At 49.9% G+C, this 24,329-nt stretch overlaps 1 pseudogene; it reads right to left on the reverse strand.

Annotated features, from left to right (window-relative positions):
• Positions 1-23,602, reverse strand: LOC131401965 (tubby-related protein 4-like; annotated as a pseudogene).
• Positions 23,603-24,329: the final 727 nt, after the last annotated feature.

Genomic DNA, 24,329 nt, shown 5'->3' on the forward strand with positions numbered 1-24,329 from the left:
TCATTTCAGGCGCTGAGTCACGGTGGCCAGGGCGACGGCGAAGGCCTGCACAGCGGAGAAGGGGTACTGGAAGTCCAGGATGTACGCATTGCCGTCGATCCTTCCCAACTGCATCACCTGGGGGGCGAGGGAGGGAAGCAAAGACATTAAAGCACAAACAAGGCGGGACACAGGGCAGCCGGGTCTGGGCAGCACCTGCTGGAAGCAGATAGCACGGCCTGCGAGATGCCAACAAAAGTGACTCTGATCACGCTTCTCGATCTAACTACGAGTTTGGTGGAAATAAAGGAGCGGAGGAACATGTTAAACAACGCAGTGGGGAGACAATGAGCAGACTTCAGGGCATGGAAAGCTCCACAGGTCAAATGAAGGGGCTTCCTCATCCAGGAAACGGAAAAAAGAAGAACAAGTAGGAAGAACAATCTACAGGCTAAAAGGGGCTGATGAGAAATATCAACTGCAACTGTCAATGTCACTACTCAGAGAGGGACAGAACGCCACCGCCTCTTTCCCGAGCCTGCTTGCCCTTGTCATTTCAGTACTCATGGGGACCACGTGACACTGTATTATTATACAACATGTTATGTACACTTATTTATTGTCTTTCTTCCATTTTTGTAAACTCCATCAGGATAGGGATTTTCTGTTTTCCTCATCGATCTAATTTCAGCACTTAGAGTAAGGGCTGGCAAACTCTCTGTAAAGGGCCAATAATATTTTAGCCTTTGTAGGTCATACGGTCTTTGTCACAACTGCTTAACTCTGTTGCTGTAGGGCGAAAGCAGCCATAAACTATACTTAAGTGGACGGGCGTGGCTGTGTCCCAATAAAACTTTATTTATAAAAAACAGCAGCAGCCGGACTGGCCTGTGGGCCACACTCCTGGCTCAGAGGATTGCCAGGCACACAGCAGCTGCTCAGTCAACATTTGTTGAGTGAATTAATGAAAATGAGATTTAAATAGGAGAAGTGAAGGGAATTCCAGGATGGTGGAGGAGGGTAGTTCCAGAACAGTAGCTACACAGCAGGGCTGGGGCAACCATTCCAGGTTGGAGCAGGAAGAACCGACAAATTACCCAATGTGTTTGCACCAAGAGGGGATTTGCATTCTGCCAGGGAATCAGCGAATGACTTAATAATAAATACACAGAGAAATTAGCAAATAAGCAAGCAAACGAAAACTGGGTAATTATTATGTCTGGGGGACAAAAACCACTATCCAATAAAAAAAGAAATGTGATGAAACCATATCACATGGCTCAGCTCTGAACGGTACTTACTGGCATAAGGAGGTGACCAGTGACTACTGATTCAACTGGGAAGGGGGCAGGGAAAGTTCACGTGTGTGTAGTCAGAGAGTGGGGGTGAAGAAAACAAACCCTCACGTTCCTCAGGAAGAAGTCAATACACGATGCTGAAAACTGAAAAATCACCAAATACTAGACACCCTGCTCTTTACAAATATGGTGGCAAATACCAGAAAAAAGCCAACAGAGGTGGAAGCACGCCCTCTGGGGGAGGCTGAGGTTTGGGAGCGCGCAGGGGCCTGTTAGGGGTCCTCTCGGGTCTTGTAGAAGCATTTGACTTTAAAAAATCAGTGCATGTGTTACTCTGATGAGAAATAAAGACAAGACAGCAAGGGGTACACCGAAAATCACAACTCCACTTGGCCCCGAGAGACACCAGCTGTTTTCCACATTTCCCATGCGGCCTTTTGAGAAACGCCCCCCCAAGGCCAAGGCACTGATATCCTGCCCCCCCCCCTTAAAGGTCCCCAGAGGCCCATCAGGATGAGACAGCCGCGCCGTGGCCCCGGGCCAGGCTCTCACCTGCCGCCCCTCCAGCTCCATCTGGAAGTTCTTGGCCGACTCCTGGGTCACCCGCCCCCCGAAGTCCAGCTGGCGCCCCTGCGTGGCCTCGTCCACAGCCGCTGCTTGTTGGCCATGACGTGCACGAAGCCCTGGCTGCGCGGCCGGCCGTCCTCCCGCTCGCTGGCCCTGCGGCCCTTGGCCTCCTCCGGCTCGCCGGCCACGCGCAGGCTGCGCTTGCCCTTCCAGCCCGTCTGGCCGCCCTGGCTCCGGGTCACCAGCTCGTCCCCGCTGACGCCCAGCCCAGGCTGGCTCTCCCAGCTGTCCTGGAACCCGTTCCTCTTGTTCAACTTCTTCCACTTCAGCTGGTCTTTCTGACTCTTCTCTTTCTTCTTCTCCCTCCCCAGGCGGGGGCTGGAGATCAGGGAATTCAAGTCGCTCAGAGTCCGAGCGTCCTTCTTCATCTCGCCCTCTGTGGTGGCCTGAACGTTTCCCTCCTCAGCTCGGCTGTCCAGGCGCTTCCGGCTCTTCTTCCCGAATGTCTCCGGCCGCTGGGGGACTGGACTTTCCATCAGGGAGAGGACTTCCTGGAAGTTGTCAGCGGTCTCTACCATCACCTCTGTGCCCAGGTGGCTCTGGAGGTCGGCGGGCGGTGGGGACACGAGGGGCTTCTCCACCACCAAGTGTGCCTTGGGGGGAGCGTGCCCTGGGGGTTGTGCACGGGCGGGCACGCGCTGTAGGAACTCCAGGGGTGCAAGGCGATAGGTGGCGGCTGTAAACTCGAGCACGTGAGCTTCCTGGATACATGGGGGGCAGGGGGCAGTAGGAGAGGGGGGGCGGGTAGGCGGGCTGCAGGATCAGGGCGGGCTCCTGTTGTGCAAACTGTGTCTGGGACAGGGTGTCTTTCGGGGAGCAGGGAGCCTGCACTCCCGGCAAAGGGGGGGTGTTATAGCTTCCTGGGTAGGGCACTCCCATCAGATAGCCCGTCTGGAAAGTGGCAGTCGGGCTGGCGGGCGACTTGGGGGAGACGAAGGGCACTCGGGACACGTCCAGGTGCTGGCTCTGACCTGCCATCAGAGGGGACAGTTTCAGGGGGTTGGGCACTGCAGTCTGTGCTGTCCTGTCCTGGGGAACCCAGATGTCCTCCCCCAGCACGGGGTCCCACTGGTAAGGGGGCGGCCGCTTCCCGGCCACCGCAGCCTCGGGCAGCGCGGGGTGCCGCAGGGGCTTCTCGACGGACAGTGCTGGCCCAGCGCCTCGTCCTCAGGGAAGGCCGAGTTGACATAGTGGGCGCGCTCGCGGGCGCCGTCGGGCGGGCTCAGGAGGCTGTAGGAGGACTGCGGGGACAGCGGGGACGTGCTGGCCGCATGCGCCCCCGCCCCCGCGCCCTGCTCGGCGCGCCCGGCGGCGCCCCCGCTGCACTGGCTGCAGGTGTAGAGGGCGGGCGGCGGCCGCGCGGGGAAAGGCGCCGCGCCCTTGGGCTTGGCCGGCGGCTGCGGCGGGGCGCGCGGGGGCTCGGCCAGCTGCGCCGCCCGCAGCGCCGCCTCGCGGTTGTTCCTGCGCAGCGTGGCGTGGATGAGGCTGCTGTCCGGCCTCTGCGCCGCGGCCGGGCCGGGCCCCGCGTCCTGGCGAGGGCGGGATACGGGGGCGGGGTCCCCGGTGGAATGGAGTAGCGCGGCCCCGTCAGGCGGTGCAGGGTCGCGCTGGTGCAGGGCTGGGGGACCTTCTTCTCGGTGGCCGTGAGCCTCAGGGTGGCCGAGCTGCCTGGGCCGGGGAGGGTGTAGGTGTTCCGGGCGCAGAGCATCCGCGTCCGGGCCGGCACACCTCCTCCACGCTGCCGCTGCTGTGGAAGGTGGTGATCCTCTCGTAGCCCAGGGGCGGCTGATGGTGCGCCGCCGTGGGGTACAGCGAGAAGTCGCCCTTCTTCAATCACACGTCCACCGGGGGCTGTGGGGGCGGCAGCGGGGGCGGCGGCGCTGCCGTGGTGGGGGCGGCGGGGATGGTTCCTGGGTAGGGCGGTGGGGGGCTCATCGTCGCCACCTGGACCTCCTGGAGGACACTGAACACCACGGCGTCCCCCTCGGCGGCCAGCTGCGGCACCGGCCGCAGGGCCTTGGCTGGCTTCTGCAGGTGCTCGGGGTCTTGGTCTCCGTGGTCCACCACCGACAGCTGGATGGCCCCCTGTGCTGGCGGCGGCAGGGACAGCTGAGGGGGCTTCGGAATGATGCGGCGCATCTCCACGCCTCCGAAGATCACCTGTCCGGGGTTGGAGTAGTGGTCGGAGATTGCGTATGGGTTGGCACTGTCACTTGCGTGCTCAGCTGCCCCCACGGCCGTGGTCTGGTTGGTCAGGACGTCCAGCTGCACGTTCTGATTGGCCAGCAGGGACTGCACCAGTCCTGTGCTCTGCGTGGGGGCCGTAGCTTGAGCTGACCTGTGGATGGGCGCGATGGGGATGTTCACGGTACACGGTGGGTTGTTCTCAGGCACGCCAGATGCTCCCGTCACTGGACGATTAGAAAAACCAACTGCTTACAAAACAGTGCCATGAAACTGGGTCAGAATAAGCAACTCATCTAGGCCTTTTACGTATAAACTGTAATTCCTACACACAGATGCCTTTGCGTGGGGAAAGCTGGACCCTTCCTTCAAGTTACACAAGCTTTTCCATATTTCTGGAAGGACACTGGCAATCGGTGGGCTCTGGAGCTAAGGGCATTGTCAGAGCATTTCAATGAATACTTCTGAACCTTCTGAGTGTGGTGCCACGTGTCTGAATGGTACCATGGCAAATAAATGTTTAAGGACACTTTTTACTCATGATGGTCATAAAACGGCCCATTCTTATGCGAGAGGAGGGCAGTGGTACAGTATGAAACTCCACTGAGGACTCAATGCCTAGGCTTCTGAGTAGGCTTATCCAGGGTTTTGGATTGGTTAGTGTGGGAAGTGTCGTGGGGCAGATGTGTATCTGAAATTTGTACGTAAATTAATTTTCTGTAAATAGAACCATGTCAAATGCAGTAGAGAAACCAATGATAAGAATCCTTTGGCAGATCTGCATATGAGGGGAAGGATCATTTCCTAACTTAACTGCTTTTTAGCATTTCAAACAGTATATAAGTTAGAGCCACACTGATTAAAACCCTGTAAATCCACCCTATTTGCACACAGGAGGAGTTTAATGGAGTGTGCGTTTGAGCAATCATCTGCAGACCACACGCAGGGCCTCAGCACCACTGTTCAGTACTGCCCTTTCTAAAGAGCCCACAGAGCACTGGAGGTCTGCTCATCTGGGCCTAAGTGCCACGTGACTATGAGCACGTGCGCAGAAAACAGGCATTAACAGGAAATTGCACAGGCTGGCTGACCTTTCACCAGAACTACAGAGGGAAGCCAGTAGTCCATCAAAAGCTAAGCCCACCCTTCGTGCCTGTGACAGACTCATCCCCCTTCCCTGGGGTCCTCCACTGAAATGTGACTGTCCCCTAGCTGCAAGAATCTAGGTCCTGTCTCAAGTTCTCTATGATTCCTGTTCAGATCCCTCTTCCAGATGCTCTCTCCTCTGTATGGAGTACTGAGGGCAGGCATCTTCCCCGCCAAAGGAGAGTCTCTCTGTTGCGTCACCAGCAGTATGTGTAAGCCCTGAGACAAATCATTCCTCCTTTCTCTGGGAAGCACAAACAGTGACGACAACAGCAGCAACAGCTGAGCACGAGAGAGCTAGATTAGCCACATTCCGGGGGAACGGATGGCGCTAAGGGGAAAGTGTGAAAGCCACTTCTAAATCCAAGGTTCTGAAATAGCAGGAGAGCTGCTATAAAGCTCATGTGTGAGGTTTCACCAAACTGCAGGTTTATGGGGTTGCAAAACCTCGCCCATTAGTCCAGAACATCTGCTCCACCCATGAGGAGAAAGTATACCTATCAGAGAACCAAAGACGGCTACTGTCAGAAAGTACAGTAGAATAATTTTACACGCAGAAATCTGGCTGAAGGAAGATCAACAACGCCCCCAAGTTCAGAGCCCGAGTTGGGACGCGTGTCCCTCCCCATCCCACGGTGAGGTCCAGAGCCCCTCGTTTGAGAATGACAAGATACAGTGGCCGTGTACGGTTCCTCTGGCTCAGAAGCTAGAGGCTTTCAGAACCTTGCTTGGTTCTAAGTAGAGGAGCCTCTATATTTATAAAATTGCAGGTGGACTTTTTTGAGAATAGTTACATATAAATAATTGGTGGACTACTTAGAAATCATTCTAATAATCAAAATAGGATCCCCCCCAGTAGAAAAGACTTAAATTAAGATGCTATGGATCTGAACGTTTGTAAGTTGAGATTTTAAAAACTTATACCAGCTTTGACCTTGAACTCAGACCTGGCCTCTATGCACTGAGACACGCTCTGCACATTAGGAGAGAGACGTTCCGCCCCGGAGGTGGGGCAGGTTTGAGAAACTGGGCTCTGTGGCACCACAGGGAGATGCCATTCTCTGAGCAGGGATTGAGAGGATGAGGGCTAGCCTGGGGTCAGTGAGACTGGGTTTCAGTCCTGACTTGACTGAGTCCTGATGAATCCTGTTAACTTCCCTATCTGGGCATATGACTAAGAGGACTACCGAGAGGATAAAGTGAGATGGTAGAAGTGCTCTAGGATCATGAGCCATCACGGCCACCTCATCGTCCTTGCTCTGGTAGCTCCCCTCCTCCCCAAACCAGTGACAGTAGGTGACCTTTCTCCAGTGACACGCCACCACACCCACCAACCTTACTGAGGAAGTTGTACCTTTTCCAAACCGAGGCAGCAGGCACGGACTGACATGTTGGCATTCTTGACTACTTACCACTCTGTCCCCGTCACGACCCACTAACAGAGGGCTCGTGACAAACCAGTTGATGTGTGAACACACCTGGTAAATCATCCTCATCTTCACTGAAAACATTCGGGTTGAAGACAGGTAAATTAACATACTCCATGGAAATCTTCTGGACCTCTGGGAGATAGATGGTCATCTGCCGCGGCTGGAGATGCAGGAGGCTGGTTTTATAGATTACTGGTGGGAGGAGGAAAGCACGGTTAATAGAGACAAGCCAGAGGAGAGCCAAGGCATCAACAGTCACGGGAAGAGACGTGGGGTGACCTGTGTGGGCAAAGCCGGAGACTCTGAGAGCAGCTCTCCACCTCCCCTGGTGCACGACTGGCCACCCCGGCCACGGACTGGATTCGGGAACAACAGATTCTCAGTCTAGCCCAGACTATCTTAGTCTGGCTATCTTAGACAAATTCTTTTTTAGAATGAGCTGGGTTATGACAAATGTATTTTTTAAAAATCCCATTTGCAATCACCAGGAGAACTTGGTGGAAACAGTTGTGATAACCAGAGAGCCAAGCGCAGGGGGCAGTCAAGCAGCTACTGGAGGGCAGCTACGCGGTGAGCAGCAATGACACTCGGGCTGTATTCGGGACTGGATTCTGGGCTTCCTGACTTCCAGTTTCATGCTCAGGATAGAGAATCACGGAGAACTTCCACACAGTTTCTTTAAATGCTAAGATTTAATTTCATTAACAGGGACATTTAAGAGAAGGCCTAGACTGAAACTAAAATATTTAGAGAAGACAAAACAAGTTAAAAAATAATGAATCTGAATTTAAGTTTCACAATAGGTTAAAATCAGGATGAAACTGTCCCGTCAACTTTCTCTTATGTTTAATACTCTTTGCTGTGAGATATGTAGAGGTTCTTTAATTATTCCTATTCTTATTTTTTATTAAGATGAGCCAAGTTCTACCTGCGAGGCTGTCACCTCACAGCCTGGTGGCTGAGTGGCCAGCATTCCCACAGCTCCAGGCCTTCTGCTCTGAAGCACCGTCGTAAGGCTGCTCCTTGGGCTTGAGTGGGCTGAGACGCCTTTTCCACGCCAGGGGTCGTTACAGGTCTTATTCATGTTTTCCTCTCTCTTGCCCACAAAAGAGAGTTTGAATTTTCTCTCAAAAATTCTGGATGGTTCCATATAGCTTAAGAATTAATGCATTAAAGTGCTATTCTTTGTCGTTCAGATTGACAAAAGGATGTAAAATTAAAAATCTCAGGAGGGATTTAAAAAATAATATCAGTTGCCTCCAGGGAAAAAAACTAGGTGGTTGGGGGTGAGGATAAGAAAGATTTTTACTGTATATTCTTTTAAATCTTTTGAATTTTGAATTTATTCCACATTTTTAAAATTAAGAAATGCAAAAGATTAAAAACACAAAAATTTCATGAGCCTGATCATTCTAATTGAAGGAAACAAATTATTCAATGTAATTATCCAATTATTCAATATAAAATATCCAACAGCACTCACTTTTTGAATCTAACAGAGTGTCAAAGATTATTTAATAGGGTGCCATATGTAACAAACCCTCTAGAATCCCAGAGTTAATTTCTTCTCTCTAGTAGAATCACGTGGAAAATTCTTTTAGCTTGACAAATGAAAACGCTCTTTTTAAAAAGGTCAACGATTAGGACAATGATTTCACCGCAGTCACACACCAAGCTTTTGTCTTGGGCACTGAGATTCCTAATACAGGCCCTCCCATCTTAAGGTCCTCCTTGACTTCTTTATGGATCTACTCAACATCCAAGAACTAAGGGCAGAATGAGAAGACCCATTGAGCAAATGCGCACGTCCATTCCTTTTTTCAACATTTGCTGTAGGCAGATGGCTAAATTCTCAGATTACAGGTGTGGGGTAACCATGCCTCTCACACAGTGGTTATTAGAATCACCATACATATCATGAGGGTGCTGTTGAATTACTGAAGGGCAGGCTTTTGTGGTCATGAGAGGGTTTCCCGGCTGTTGAAAACATAAGAGATTTCTTTCCGTTACGTGAATGGATTGTCTATTGTTATTTCCTAAGTCAGTTTTATGTTTTACTTTTATTCTTTTTTTCCTTTGAGCTGAGAAACCTCAAAATGAAAAATCCAAATGCAGCACCATTTAATGTCTCTGAAGATGCATACACAGCAACAGGTCTTTTTAACATCTGCTTTGCAAGAATTATTTGTTTTAAAGGATCTAACTGTGTCTGAAACAACTCTAATGGGCAGATCCAGAATTTTTCAAAAACTATTTTTGGTAGGTTACACAGACCACATTCAAGATGGGGCCACCAGCCATCGGTGAACCCCACTGGCTAAGCTGGCCTTCTAGAGAGACGTGTGCGTGTTAGATGATCAGGCAACGTAGCAAGGTGGGGGACAACACAGGCCCTTAGCCCACACAGGGATGTGGCCATTAGGATGAAGCTGCTTTGAAAAGGACCTTCTGTCATTTCACTCCTTCACGGTCCCCTAGTAAATACGACACGTCAGTCATTCAAGCAGATACAGAAGAGAAGACAAATTCTGGGTTCTGCCCAGCCTGGTTCTCCCTGGGTTCCATTTTCCTCGATGTCTCAAACTTCTCATGGAGAGGATATTTATCTGGTACTTAGAAATGAAATCCAAAAAGATTTACCACTAAGAACTGTACAGTCAGCCAACTTCTTCTTAAGGTCTTGAACACTTTCTTCTTGACTCAAACTTCTCATGGAGGGAATATTTATCTGGTACTTAGAAATGAAATCAAAAAATATTTACCACTAAGGCTGTACAGTCAGCCAACTTCTTCTTAAGGTCTTGAACACTTTCTTCTTGACTTTCTTCAGGAGTTTCTTCTGACTCAAGAACCTAAAGACACTGGTACCAAAATCTGTCCACAGTAAAAGGCCAGAAATCAAAGTAACCAGAAGCCTATAAGAGCTTTGATAGAGATTTCGGCTATTTTGTCATTTTTGTAAGTCAGGGCTTGTATTAAAAAACGAAAACACCACTGGCAAAAAAACAATTTGAGTGATAATTCTAATTTTTGTGAAATCAGAGTGGCTAGAGTCAAACTTTGGAAGTAAAATACATGCTCATCTTTTGGTGTCATAAGAGCTCATTTTCTACATTAGGCCACCAAAGGTTGAAATTGCTTATTCAGCCTGAGTTCCAACCGGGACAGTGGGCAGAGAACAGGATGCAGTTTTTACCTGCACCGAGGTTGGTTGGCAGGAAAGCAGCCAAGCCCATAATCTTAAATTTGGTTCCCCAGATATTAGACGTGACCTGAGCAAGATAGTTGTGCTGTGGGAAAAAAAAGGAGAAAAATCACAATCTATTTCCATATTTTCTATTGATCACTCAAGAAGTAAGGATGTTAACACTTTTTGCTTAAAAAGCCACACGTGGGCACTGCCAGAAATATTCGCTTTCTGTCATTCCACTGTTTTTAAGACCAGAAGCTGCCTACAGCATGTCAGGCGCCCATTTGCAAGTGGTGGCTCAGCGAGGTGTCATTCTCAGGTTGGGAGTGGGGGCGGGTGTGTCCCGGTGTGTCCACATGTGTGTAGGTTAAAAAGGCACAAAAGTGATTTGGGCACTTTTTTCTTTACCTCTCCTTCCTCCCAGTCACTGAACCAGAGAGAGCACCTGGCTCTGAACCCATTTTCATCCTTGATATTTCTCCTGGAAACATCAGCTGCACTGATACCAGTATATCCCAAAACTACCCAATTATCTGTTTCTTATTCAATCAAATTTTTAAAAATTTAAGAAGTTATCACTATGCCGAAACCATGCATGAGTGTGTGTGTGTGTGTGTGTGTGTGTGTGTGCAAGGGCAATAATAAAGATGAATAAAATACAGCTCCTCAAAGAGCTTAGAACCTAATGGAGGAGAGAAGGCCTGTAATTATTTATATACAAGGAAGTGACTGAGAAATGTCCTGAGGGAGTTACAAACAAGATGCTCTGGGATTACTGTGGCTGAGCCAGGGGAGGAAGCCTTCACGACAGAGGGGAAGTTCTATCTGGAAGCACGTGCGCAGAAAGGAGGGTGAGGAGATGGAGCGGGTTACCCAGGCAGGGCAAAGGCACAAAGGCGGGAAGAGGTGAGTCAACAGTGTGGCTCTGGCACCTGGAGAGGAGGGGGCGTCGAGGAGGACAGGAGGGAAAGACAGGCCAGGCCAGGCAGTGGGGCTGTCACCAGGGATTGGCTCCTGTCGACACTGGAGTCACTGAAGGGTCAGAAGCGGCTTGAGGGAGCAGAGGTGAGAAGTGTGGCTGTGTCTCAACCAGAGCTACCTGTGAGGAGATTCCTGTGGCAACAGGGGGATGCCCGAGGTGGGAAGAAGGCCCCTCGGGATGTGGAGGTGACGGAGCATGGAGGAGGGCAGACAGGCTCTAGTTCTCTACGCCCGTGTCTGCAACTGCGGTGACAGGCACGGAGAGAGGGGACCGAGGGTTCAGCGGCCATCAAGCACACACTGAGGAGGGGAGAGGAGCATTGGATCAGGGGACCACCCGAAAGCCGACACTACCTGAGTGATGTCTTCAAAGGGAAACTCTCTTTGCGTCAGGCTGGGGAAGCCAATGGAGGGCTTGCGCATCGGCAACCGTGGAGACCTGGAGATCTCCTGCACCGCCCAGGACAGCTTGGGGGACTTCCAAGACTCAATGTTGATCCTGCGGAGGCAAGGCCCCGAGGGTCAGGCGCCCCGGTGGGGACGGCGCCTGCACTCCTGGCACTCCCTTCACTGTCCACCAGTCACCGTGGATGTGCCACTCCCAGGGGCAAGGTCCCTTAATTTACCCAGGCCCCGCCCGCCTGCTTCTGCCTTATGAACACGAGGAAAGAAGGACAGAACTGCATATCGAATAATATATATTCAACAATATAGTGAGGTTCAATTGAGTGATTCATTTGTAAAGAACCTCAGAGAATTAACTTTCTACTGAAAACTTTCTACTGACTAATAATAAGTTTGGAATCGTCCACATGTCTTCTGCCAGGGGTCTGCAAAATTCGTCCTGAGGAAAGTGGCGGGTGGAAGAGGCGTTTCTCACCTAAGTCCACAATGGCTTTATAGTTCCTAACACAGTGCTGGGATTTCAACAGACTTACCTAGCATCTCCCCCCTGCAATATTGACATCAAATCAGTGGATCTAAGTTTTTCTGTTGCCTTTTGATCCTATGTTATATGTCTGGCCCTCAGTTCATTTGTTTATAACATGGGGACACACGTGTTTAATGGCAGTCTACCCCAAAGAGAGCGTTATAAAAGTGAATATGGTAAGGTTGATGACATTCCCTGAAAGAAAAGCATTAAGCCTCACAGATACTGCTTGAGAGCTTGATAAGACACCTAGGGCTCCCAAAGTGTGGGAGGACAGGGGGACCGAGCTGGTTAAAGCTCTGAGCGAGGACAACTGGCCTGGCTGCTGCGTAGGGGCACTCAACACTGAGAAAGACGGAAGGAAAGAGGACCAGCTCCAGAGACCGCAACATCCGGGAGCTTTCCAGGGACATTTACAGGTGAAAGATTTGGTTGCTTATGTATTAAATGTCCTCTTCTCCTTAACCAATGGGAAAAGCCAAAACACTGTAGAAGTGTAGAAAAGTTCATAATTTTATTTGCAATTTTAACAAGCCTAGAATAAAGATGAAAAAAATAAATCGAACAGATTGCTGGATATCTGGATATTTATATGGGAAAAAAATGAATGTTTACCCCTAACTCAGACTATACACAAAAATTAATCTGAGGTGTAAAATTAATCCGAGATTTAAGTGTGAAGGCTAAAACTATAAAGCTTGTAGAAGAGAACAGAAGAATGTCTCATGATCTTAGGGTAGACAAAACAGGACAAAAGCATTTCCTAAACAGCACACGAAAAGTGCTAATCATAAAAGAAGAAATTCACATTAGACTATACAGCAATCCATATATCTGCTAAAGGACTCATAGCCAGAATACATGAAAACTCCTACAACTCTAAATAAGAGAAAAACAACTCAATAAAAAATGGGCAAGGGGCTGGTCCAGTGGTGTAGTGGTTAAGTTCACGTGCTCCGCTTTGGTGGCCCGGGGTTCAAAGGTTTGGATCCCAGGTGTGGACCGACACATTGCTTATCAAGCCATGCTGTGGCGGTGTCCCATATGAAGTAGAGGAAGATGGGCATGGATGTTAGCCCAGGGCCAATCTTCCTTAGCAAAAAGAGGAAGATTGGCATCGGATGTTAGCTCAGGGCTGGTCTTCCTCATACACAAAAAAAGGTGCAAAAGACTTGAACAGACACTTCACAAAAGAAGATATCCAAATGGCCAATAAACATAAAAAGCTGCTTAGCATCATCAATCATTGAAGATATTAGGATTAAACTACCATGAGATACCACTATACACCTACCAGAATGGATAAAATTATTTTCAAAAAATGACAATACTCTGTAGGTGAGGATGGAAGCAGCTAGAACTCTCATATACTGCTGGTGGGAATTTAAAATGGTACAACAGGCACCTTGGAATACTGTTTGGCAGTTTCCAATAAAGTTGAACATACGTCTACCCCGTGGCCCTACAACGCACTCCTAAGCATATACCTGAGATAAACGAGTGCATACGTCCATAGAAAGTCTTGTAGAAGAATGTCTACAATGGTTTTATTCATGATAGCCCCAAACTGGAAACTACCAAACATTCAACTGGTAAACGGAATAAACAAATTGTAGTATATTCATTACAATGGAATTCCACAGAGCAAAAAAGAAAAACTGCTGATACACGCAACAACATGAATGAGTCTCACAGTCATTATGTTGATTAAAAAAAGCCAAATAAGAAAATAGGACATGTGGTTTGACACCATTTATATGAAGCTCAAGAGGAAGCAAAACTCATCTATGCTGACAGAAGTTAGAACAGTGATTACTCTAGGGAGTGGGTGTCGAATGGGAAAAAGTACAAGGGAACTTTCCAGGATGATGGAAATATTCTTTATCTTCAACTGGGTGGTGAATACACTGGTTTACCAACTGCACAATGTATTATGTGTTTACAATCTGGGCAGGTACGTATCTGCACGTACATTAGACCTTCATTTCACACAGCATCAAGAATTTTAGAGCTAGAAGGATCTTAGTGAAAATCTGCTCCACCCTTTAACTTCATAGACAAGGAAACTGGTCTCCAGGTCATGGATCAACGTTACATTCTGAGGTTACAGAGCCCTCGGTGGCAGGGTCAGGACGAGCAAGGCAGAGTTTTTTATCTATGACACTGCAGGCCCTTCCATCTGCTTTTAGCTTATTGCCACTCTTTAGGACAAACCCTTAGGATAGAAATTTTTTGTGTGTGTGAAGAAGATCAGCCCTGAGCTAACATCTGATGCCAATCCTCTTCTTTATTTTTTTGCTGAGGAAGATACCCTGGGCTAACATCTGTGCCCATCTTCCTCTACTTTATATGGGACGCCACCACAGCATGGCTTGACAAGCAGCACATTGGTCTGTGCCCGGGATCCGAACCTGTGAACCCCGGGCTGCCAAAGCAGAGCACATGAACTTAACTGCTATGCCACTGGGCCGGCCCCCCCAAACATTTTTTTTAGAATACTATTTTTTCCAATTACAGCATCAAAGGCATTTAATTCGGCATTCCTTTCAACACACTACATACACTGTAAAACCTCTGTCTTACTGTTCTCAGACCAGAAATAAAAACAAGTAAGCCAGAAAGCTACGGCCGCTCCTGCCACCCACCACCAGTGCTGACCCCTAGAAGTTCTGAGGGTTCAGCAAACTTCTTCCTGGGGATCTTTTGCTGTCCTGAAGGGAAGAGTAAAGGAAAGCTATAATTATCACAGGCAGATCTTCCAGACGACAGACTTGGACTGCCTCTTGCTATGCTCCTCTGGTGTGGGTTAATGGGATTCTGCTGCAGACACAACACAGACACACCTCCAGAGGCTCAAAAAGGGAGGACGCCCCTACAGACCAAGATTACCTTGGGAGTTTGGGTGATTTGCTAGCTCGGGAGATTTCTTGGCAGCCCAGTCGTCACTCAGTTCGATGTCACTGGAGTCTGAGCAGCTGCAGCTGTCGATCATGGTAGAAATCAAGCTGTTTCCATAGATTTCATCTGGTAAGATACCAAGCAGTAGATTTTAAGGAAGTGACATCAGTTAGAACCTCACGACGATCATTACTAGGAACTAAGGACAGCCTGACTCTATAGGCCGCCGTTTGAAGTCTACAGGTTGAAACAGAAAGGAGCAGAGCATTGTCTTCCTTTTACATTTTTATGCCATTATATTTTCTAAGCAAAAGTAGCCCATTACTTCTACGGTTAGCAAATGGGCGTGGAATTTTAATGCCTCTGGAATGTACAACAGTCTGGCACTGCTTACTGTGCCAAACCTGGCAACAAAACGGCGCGCTATTGTGCCTCACCACACACCAGGCTCCATCTGGGTTCACACGGGCAGCCTGGGAACCCAGGCCGGGCAAGGGGCTTGCTGACTCACTGACTCCCCCAGAACCTGCTTCTGCCCTGGGACCGGGGAAGGCCCTTGTTGGTTCTGGGCCTGCTCTGGACTCAAGACCTGGCAGAGTCGGGTCCATTTCAGGGACCCCGAGAAGTTAATGTCTGGCGTGTCAGAACCGTCTCCTGGAACCGCCACAAAGATGCTTGTGGGGGGGTAGGGGGTGGCTATCCCACCTGCTAGAGGTGCCTGCCTGCTTCGAGCAACGGCTGGAAGAAGACCTGTGTGGCAGGACTTTCAGTGGGAGCTTTGGGTACTCCTGAGGGTGCCTGCGTGGAAGCCACTCAAAACAACCTTGTCAATTGGCCATTATGTAGAAGATTAGAGGCCCCAAGGCAGAAGACGACAGATACAGCAACGGGGCCATCACAAAACTGCAGAGTAGGTGAAGTCCATGTTTAACATCCTCCTCAAAACCCCTTCTCCTTTGCTGCCTTCCTCACACGGCCTCACACCCCCTCACATCCCTTCACCACCCAAACCCTGCTCTGCCCCACCCCAGGTCTGCCCTCACTGGAAGTACCTCATTCTTCAAAATCACTTTGTTTTGCTGACAAAAGCCTCATTCCCTCAAGGCTCCAAGAGCCTTGCCAGGCAATAAAAAAGCTGCATCATTCAATCACAATGAAATAATTTATAGACTATGAGCGATTTTACCATTCAGAAGGGCTGTTTACATTTGAAAGAATGAGTTTGTAATCCAAACTAATCTCTGTTTCTGAACACGTGGAGGCGACATCTGTGTGGAGGTGACATCTGTGAACAGGGCCTCTCTGAGGGCCCTGGAGGCAGAGCAGAACAACTTGGCGTGCTACTTGGAAGGAGACTAGCTGATGCCCGATCGGTGTTACTACATCAGCCTCTTCTTCAGCTACTTCCTGAATCAGAAGGCACGACTCGTGAATCCAGCAAGTTGGAGTGGTGTGCATCTGAGTTCCAGCAAACAAAAAGGCTTAATTCACACGCCCCAAGCAGTGCTTTACATTATTTAACTTAGGAGCCCTAGATCAAAGGAAGTTTGGCCACGATTCCAAAATGCATGTAAGCCCACAGAACGCTTCCCCTGTGTTCACGAGCACAGAGCCAGTTCACCGACCTGAGGAAATTCAGTAATGTATTGTCCACTCAACACCTCAACATTGTCCACGGCAACATCGACTTGCTGATGCCGGGGTTTTGTAATTGCTGGATGTCATACCCTTTGCTTTTTTCCTTTACTCACGTCTTAGTCTGTGTGGGCTGCTATACCAAAATACCACAGACTGGATGGCTTATAAACAATAGAAATTTACATCTCACAGTTGGGAGGCTAGAATTCCGGGATCAGGGTGCCCGCGTGGTGGGGTTCTGGTCACAGCCCTCTTTGGGGTTGCAGACGGCTGACTTCTTGCTGTGTCCTCACATGGCAGAAGGGGCTACTTTCTGGAGCCACTTTTATAAGGCAATAATCTCATGATTATAAAGGCTCCGTCCTCATAACCTAATCACCTCCAAAGGCCCCACCTCCTAATTCCATCACAGTGGGCATCAGGATTACAACATACGAATTTAGGGGGGCATAAGCATTCATAACCACTTTTATTCTATTGTCTGTCTCCCCAACTAGTGGAAGGAGAGTTGCCTGTCTCGCCTCCTGCTGTAACTCTAGAGACCAGAACAACGCAGAGACTCGATAAATACTTCCTGAAAGAAAAACGAGGTCTCTCCCTGCCGCCTGGCTGCACCCCAGACTAACTGCAGCAGGATCTTGGGGGTGGACGTGGGCACTGTCGATTTTTAAGGCTCCCCGGTGATTCCCATGAGCAGCCAGGGCTGAGAACCACTTGCCCAGGAGCAGAAGGACTTCCCCATAGAACGGACTTAAAGGGGGCGGCGTGAGAAGAAGGGAGTTGCTTTCTGAGACAAGCCCCAAGTCCTGCTTGTTCAGTGTTACAGTTACACATTTGGAGGCTCATCACTCTGCTCCCTGTCATCAACAACTAGAAATTCAGTGCAGCACGTCAGAGTAAGACCCAGGGAGCCTGGGGGTGATGGACATCTGTACCTCTTATTTCTAGAGATTCTGTGTCATTAATTTATCATGAAAATTCTGGAAGAAACATACAAGTTGTAGAAAAACGTAAGTTGGGATTCCTCTTTGAGAACAGAAGGCTGAACTGTACTGTTTGGGGCTTCACATCCCAGTTTTGTCAGTTTGCAAGAATATGCTTATTTCATCTGGGTTGAGGCCTTTTCAAAACACACAACCCAAATCAGGTATCTTTTTAGAATTTTAAAAAAATCTTTAAGCACAGTTTCAAAGCTTTTAAATAAAAGTTCTGTCTTAGTCTGCTTGGGCTACCATAACCAAATACCACAGACCAGGTGGCTTAAACAAGAGAAATTTATTTCTCACAGTTTGGGAGGCTGGAAGTCCAAGATCAGGGTGCCAGCATGCCAGATTCTGCTGAGGGCTGTCCTCCTGGCCTGCAGACGGCCACCCTCTCACTGTGTCCTCACGTGGGCTTTCCTCAGCGTGTGTGTGTGTGTGTGTGTGTGCAGAGAGATCTCTCTTCCTCTTCTTACAAAGCCACCAATCCTACTAGATTAGGATCCCACCCTTACAGCTTCATTTAACCATAATCACCCCCTAAAAGCCCTGTCTCCAAATACAGTCACATGAGGGTTAGAGCTTCACCATATGAACTTGTGGGGTGGACACAATTCAGTCCATACATTCCGCCCCTGGTTGCCCCCTCATTCATATCCTTCTCCCACGCAAAATACATTCATTCCATCCCAACACTCCCAAAAGTCTTAACTCACTCCAGCATTAACGCTCATGTCTAAAATCCAGAGTCTCATCTAAATATCACCTCAATCAGAAATGGGTGAGAGCCGAGCTACGACTGACACTGAGGCAAAACTCCCTTCCAGCCGTGAACCTGTGAAACCAGACAAGTTACGTGCTTCCAAAACACACAAGACGGCGGCGGGCCAGGCACAGGGTGACATTCTCATCCCAAAGGGAGACACAGGAGAGAAGGAAGGGCCTCAGGCAAGTCCAAAGCCTAGTAAGGCGAATTTCTAGACCTTAAGGCTTGAGAATAACCCTCTTTGGTTCAATACTCTGCCCTCCAGGCCCACTGGGGTGGCAGTGTCACCCCACAGCTCGAGGTGAGGGTCCCCACGGCTCTGTGGGGCTGGGATCTTGTCCTCAAGGCTCCGAGTGGAGGCTGTCTGGCCTACTAAAATTGAGGCAGTGGCCCTGATGACCTTTGAATCGCCTTTGGGGTCATTTTTCCCTCTTGAAGAATAGTGCATGTTCCTAGCCGACCAGCTCCATCATCTCGTCCTGTCAAATCCAGGAAGTCAACAGCCTTCCTTCGTCTTGGCCCGTATGGACAGGCTGAGAACTTTCCAAATCTCCAAGTTCTGGTTCCTTTTTGCTTAACAATTCCTTCTTCAGTCTGTCTCTCTCCTCTCTCATTTTACTATAAGCAGTTAGGAGGAACCAAGCCAATCCTCCAAAACTACTTAGAAATCTCTCAAATATCCAATTTCATTTGCTTGCAAGTTTTATCTTCCACAAAACATTAGAACACAGTTCAGCCAAGTTCTGTGCCACTTTACAACAAGGATCGCCTTCCTCCAGTTTCCAATAACATGTTCCTCATTTCTGTCTGATACCTCACCAGACATGGCCCTAATATCCATATTTCTAACGTGTACCTCAAAACCCTTCCAGCCTCGACCCATGACCCAGTTCCAAAGCTGCTTCCACATTATAGGTATTTGTTACAGCAGTTCCCCACTTCTTAGTACTAAAATCTGTGTTAGTCAGGGTTCTCCAGAGAAACAGAACCAATAGGAGGCAAATACATATACACACACATACAGAAGAAGAGAGAGAGATCATAAGGAGTTGGCTCACGTGATAATAGAGGCTGACAGGCCCCAAGGTCAGAGTGCCAGCCTGGCTGGGGTCTCGGCTTGTGGATGCACACCTTGCTGTGTGCTCACGTGGCCTTTCCTCAGTGTATGCGTGCGTGTCGAGAGAGAGCTCTCCCTCTTGCTTTTCTTATAAGGCCATCAATCCCATCCAACTGAGACCCCACCTTCCTTAAAAGCTCTATCTCCAAATACAGTCACATTGCGGATTGGCATTTTAACATGTGAATTTTGGGGGGGACACAATTCAGTCCATAGCAAGCTCTGACTAAAGATTTCCTTTGGAAAATTTGTGAACTTTTGTTAAAAAAAAAATTATTGGGATTCATGCTATCTATTATACAAACACACACTGGTAATTCTGAGAAACACATTTGTTAAGTTACTTGGGGGACATTTACAACAGAGGATCAAAAACTTCAGAGCATAGCAATCCCCTGGAGCTCCCACTAAGTTGCAGATTTCTAGGCGTCGCCCCCAACATGCTGAACCAATCTAAGGGGCAGGCCTAGGAACCTGGATTCAAGTAAGTCTCCCAGGCGATCTGCGGGAAGGTGGCCCGTGGACCACATCTGAGAAACGATGACATGGAGGACTGAGAGAGTTCATCAGCTTCTCACAATGAGCAAGTCCTGGCTTCTCAAAGTCAGGAACCCTCTCCTCTCTGAACCAGGTTACGTCTACCACTCAGTTGGAAATTAGTCATGTTCTGCCTTGTGACACATCGTCTATTTTTGTCTCGAGGTATTTAAATCTTGACTTTTTTATTGAACTTTTCAAGTGTTAAGTTGTCTTTCACCCAAAAGGGATCATGAACTCCTGAAAGCAGAGATGCCCCAGCACTGCTTCACAACCACCTCGAGGAGACTCGAGGACCATGCACAAGGCAGGCACTCAATACGTCCCGCCTATCTGCTTTGCTTTACAACCTTTTCATTATAAAAACACAACACCTCCTTCCCCACAGGCCTGTTAGCAACCGGGCCAGCCTGTGTTGGGAGGAGCTGACAAATGTGACCACTACGGAGAAGCAGGCTGGGACGCTCAGGTCAGGTCCACGCAAGCAAGGTCTTAGGAGGCTGCAGCCTTGTCCCTATAGCACAGCCCCCGCTGCTTCTGTCCTGTTCTTCAGTGGGAAATTGACGCACAGGAGCGGGGGAACAGAAGCAAGCTCTTCACATAACTTTCCGTCAACACGGAATCCGAGCATAGGTTTTATAAAACTGCATACACGGGAGGAACCTTAGAGACAACGACCCCGCTGAGAACCGGCGATGCACCCTCAGGTTCAGGACCTTTCCCAAGTCCCCCCATCAGTCATCTCTAACCGCCATGGCTCCTGTCTTCTCTCTTCCCCTGAAACTGCAACTTCCTTCTAAGTTCACGTGCACTGCTCTCTGGCTTCTCTCACTTTGCCTTCCTTCCTTCTGAATCTTCCCTCTCCCTCCTTTCCACCTGCCTTCCTACGAGCCTCCAATTCTTCTCGCTCTCCCTGTTCTTGGTACTAGGTCATCACATGACTCAAAAGACGAAATAACTGACTAATATCCAATTTTTAAAGTATAGTTTCACTGCTTTCAATCTTACGCGGTAACACTGACAGCAGAATGTTGCTACAGATGCGGAGCATTCCAATAAAGAAAAGCAGACAGCAAGTGGATCGACTGTAAAATACTGAGGTGGGCAAATGAGGCCAAGGTTGAAAAAGCCCATTGCACGTGACACTCGGCTAACTGGTGATGCTGCACGGCGCAGCGGCTTCAGGGACAGAATGGGGGCAGAGGCCAGTCTAACGGGCGGGAGAGGGAACAGGAGATGGGAAGTGGAGAGAACAAGTATGAACTAATGAAAACAAATCTAATTCAACCCACGTCGTCCCACGGTCAGGTGCTTGCCAGGCACTGGGGGTACAAAGATGACTCAGTTCCCTCCCTCCGGGCCCTCAGGATTCAGGGACTGTGTGCCCCGAGGGAGACCAGCAGCTCAACTGACTGACGGGCGATGGGCACAGAGGGGACAGCTGCTCACTCTGCTCTAGGTGACCGACAAGATTTCACAGGGAGGCGGCGGAACGTTTGAGCCGGCAGGTACTGCTGACAGAGGCCACAGGCCTCGACTGTGACTACAAAGAAAAAGAGCAAAGTCCCTTCCCTGGAGGCTCACACTCTAGGGTCCCAGAGAGAGGTGCGCAGTGAGCCCCCTGAATACGGCAACGGAGTCATGAAGATTGGCATAGGAGAGTCTTTAGAAGGAGGGAGTGACTGTCATGCGAAATCTTTACGGACCAGCAAGAAAGTCTCCTCGGTCATCAGCTAAAAAGCAGCTAAGGGTGGCTTAGCGAGAGCAGAAGCAGGATCCCAGCAGGAGGCTGAGGAGCAGGCTGAAGGTCTGAAACGTTTAATCCTGTCACTCGCTCTGGGGGGCAGCGACGGCAACTCACTGCTGTTTTGACGGTCTCAACAGCACATTAAGGCCCTCAGTGGATACCTGACAAATAACTGAAAGAGGAGGCTGCCATTCCCAAAAGGCCCGTGCCAGCCTCCCCTTGATGACAGCCGATGTCTCCTCCCCCCACAGCCCCAGCCACACGGAGCCTCAGGAGCGCTCTTAAAAACCCGTCGGAAAGTCCACTTAGGGAATCGGTAACTTCAGCAGGATTTTGGAAACGGAGTAGCTTCAGGGATGTTCCGCGCTAGCCAAACGTTCACAGATAGGCGTTACCTTTGCGTGGGCAGTCAGGAATACCAGTCCGCACCCCCCGAGAGGGGCCTGCAGTCCCTGGCGAGGCGCCCCCCTGCGTTGCTGTCTGACGGCGGGTCCGTGATGACGAGCTCCGGCGCAGCTGGCTGACGCGCCGCCCCTTGAGGACGCGCACGAGCCCGCCCAGGTGCTCCAGGCAGAGCGTGTGGCACGGGCCGCCCACCTCCGGGCCGCGCTCTGTGCGCTTCACGGTGCGGTGCAGACGCTCGTTGCCGGCCGAGGGGCAGCTGACAAAGTCGCGCATGTTGTCGGGGTCCGGAATCGGGGGCTGGAGGCAGGACGTGGAGAGAAAAGAGCGTGCACATCACTGATTACCCTGGCGGAGCTCTGGCTGGCAGCTCGGGGAGGGTTAACTGTGCGGTGCGGAACAATGACTCCCAACTCTGGGCGCACGTCACAACCTCCTGGCAGCTTTCAGAGACCTCAGCCCGGATCCCACCACAGACGATGGAACTGGAATCTTGTGGGGGTGAGCCTGGGCACGTGTATGTTCTAAAAACTCCCCAGGCGATTTTAACGAGCAGCCAGGGTCCAGAATCACTGGTGTGGAACCAAGAGTGTAAAGCAACTTGAAGAAAGTATCACAACAGATTCTAAAACTCGGATGTTTTAGGAAAAAATTAACCAAGAAGTCAATCTGATACTTAGAAGCAGAGACAGAAAACAAAAAAGAGAACACAGGAAGCAACCTACGTGCGGAGGGCCAGAGGGAACGGGGAACCCACACTGGAACAGCCACAGGCAGGTCCAGTCCACATACCACCATAGCGACAGACCAGTTCTCAAGCTCCAGTCAGCACAGAGGACGCTGACAGCGAGGGCTGGGTGAGGGTCGCCCCTCCGCACAGTGATGAGGAGAGCAGGCCCCGGGATTGACAGGGTCCCATCCTGACCGTTCCCCTAACGAGCCACAGAGCAAGTCCCTCACTTCTAAGAACGCGTTTCCTGCTTTCTCAAGAGGGGATAACGGCAGCATCTGCCAGGGAGTCAGGACTGAACAAGGCAGACTGATCATCAGGACGACAACGGCAGCCACGCTCGGGATACTGCCTCTGCCATGAGAAAGCTAATGCCTATCACACAAGGTGACTCTCTTGTGGACACTAAGGGTGATGCTAGGGACAGACTGCGCGCGTGGGAGACCGAGGTGGGACTTTGCGGAGCCGCACACCTTCATCTTGCAGAGGAGCAGACGTGACTTCTGTGCTCCTGCTCTGGGACTCTCGCCTGTGTTCCTTGTCTCGGCCCTCCTCTTGGCGAGCCTTCGGGAACAGGCAGCCAGCACGAGTGAGGAAGGAGGAGAAGGTGAGTGGAAGGGCTTCACCTTGATGGTGGGGATGAAGGCAGTGGGGAGGTGGGAGCAGAGGCGGGGGGGCGGGGTCAGCTTGCTGACGTCTTTGTCCTCTCGCAGGGCGCTGGCAATGGCCTGCTGGCACAGCAGCTGCAGGCCGGACACGCGGTGCTCCACACGGACCACGTACAGGGCTGGTCCTGATGCCATCAGCAGCCACGAGTCCCGGTGTCCCCAGCAGATGGAGATGATGGGGCGCTGCCAAGAAGTGAAGGGAGACTACGCTTAAGCTGTCGCTCTTGTAAGCAAAGATCATGCACGCTTGTGTCAAGCCAATTCAAGTGACCTGATAGTTCTTGAGGATATTGGTTTTAAAAAGCACAAGAGAGGATGTTAAATACCATATTACAAAAATTCAGTATTTCCATTGAAAAGCAGTTAGATCCCCAGGCCACAGCACAAAGCACTGGAAAAGTTTTACAAAGTTCTTTTACACGTATTATCTCATTTAATTTGGTGCCATAAAACCTAACTTAGCTCTTATGACGTTTCTCCCAGGAGATGCAATCAGCCTGGGGGACTGTACTGCATATTCCTTACTGAAGCTCTGCTATCTGGAACCCCAAGTAACTGGTGGTAGGTATTCCCATGGCTTGGGGAGGTGGTAAGGAGGCAGACCAGACGGCTCTTCCCTTTTGTCCCGACAGGGAGCATTTTAGAGTCAAACCATCACTGGATTTGGGGTCATGAGCTATGTGACCTGGGAACTATGATGTAACCCTTGGAAGTCTCCTACTTTCTCATGAGCAAAATGGGAGCTGTGAGGACTAAAGGAGATGAAAGACGTCAAGTGCTCTGGGACCTATCACCAGTTATAACCCATAGATATTAAGTCACTGTTATTCTCAGCCATCCTCGAGCTGATGGGGCAGAAAGAAAGTAGAAAGCTATCTGGAAAGGGGAGAGAGAGGAACACAGCCCCTGTGGCAGCTGCTCGAGGGGTCTGTGGCCATCATTTGCTTTGAAAAGGCAGGCTGAAATCCAAATGTGCAAGTTAGAAACTAGTTGCACTGAAAAAAATCCAAAGCTTTAGGGGTGCCATCTATGTAAGATGAGCCAAGGAAGAAAGAGGGAGGTGGAGGGAGTGATGGAGAA

The sequence above is a fragment of the Diceros bicornis genome (assembly GCF_020826845.1).
Source record: "Diceros bicornis minor isolate mBicDic1 chromosome 27 unlocalized genomic scaffold, mDicBic1.mat.cur SUPER_27_unloc_1, whole genome shotgun sequence".
NCBI lineage: Eukaryota > Metazoa > Chordata > Mammalia > Perissodactyla > Rhinocerotidae > Diceros > Diceros bicornis.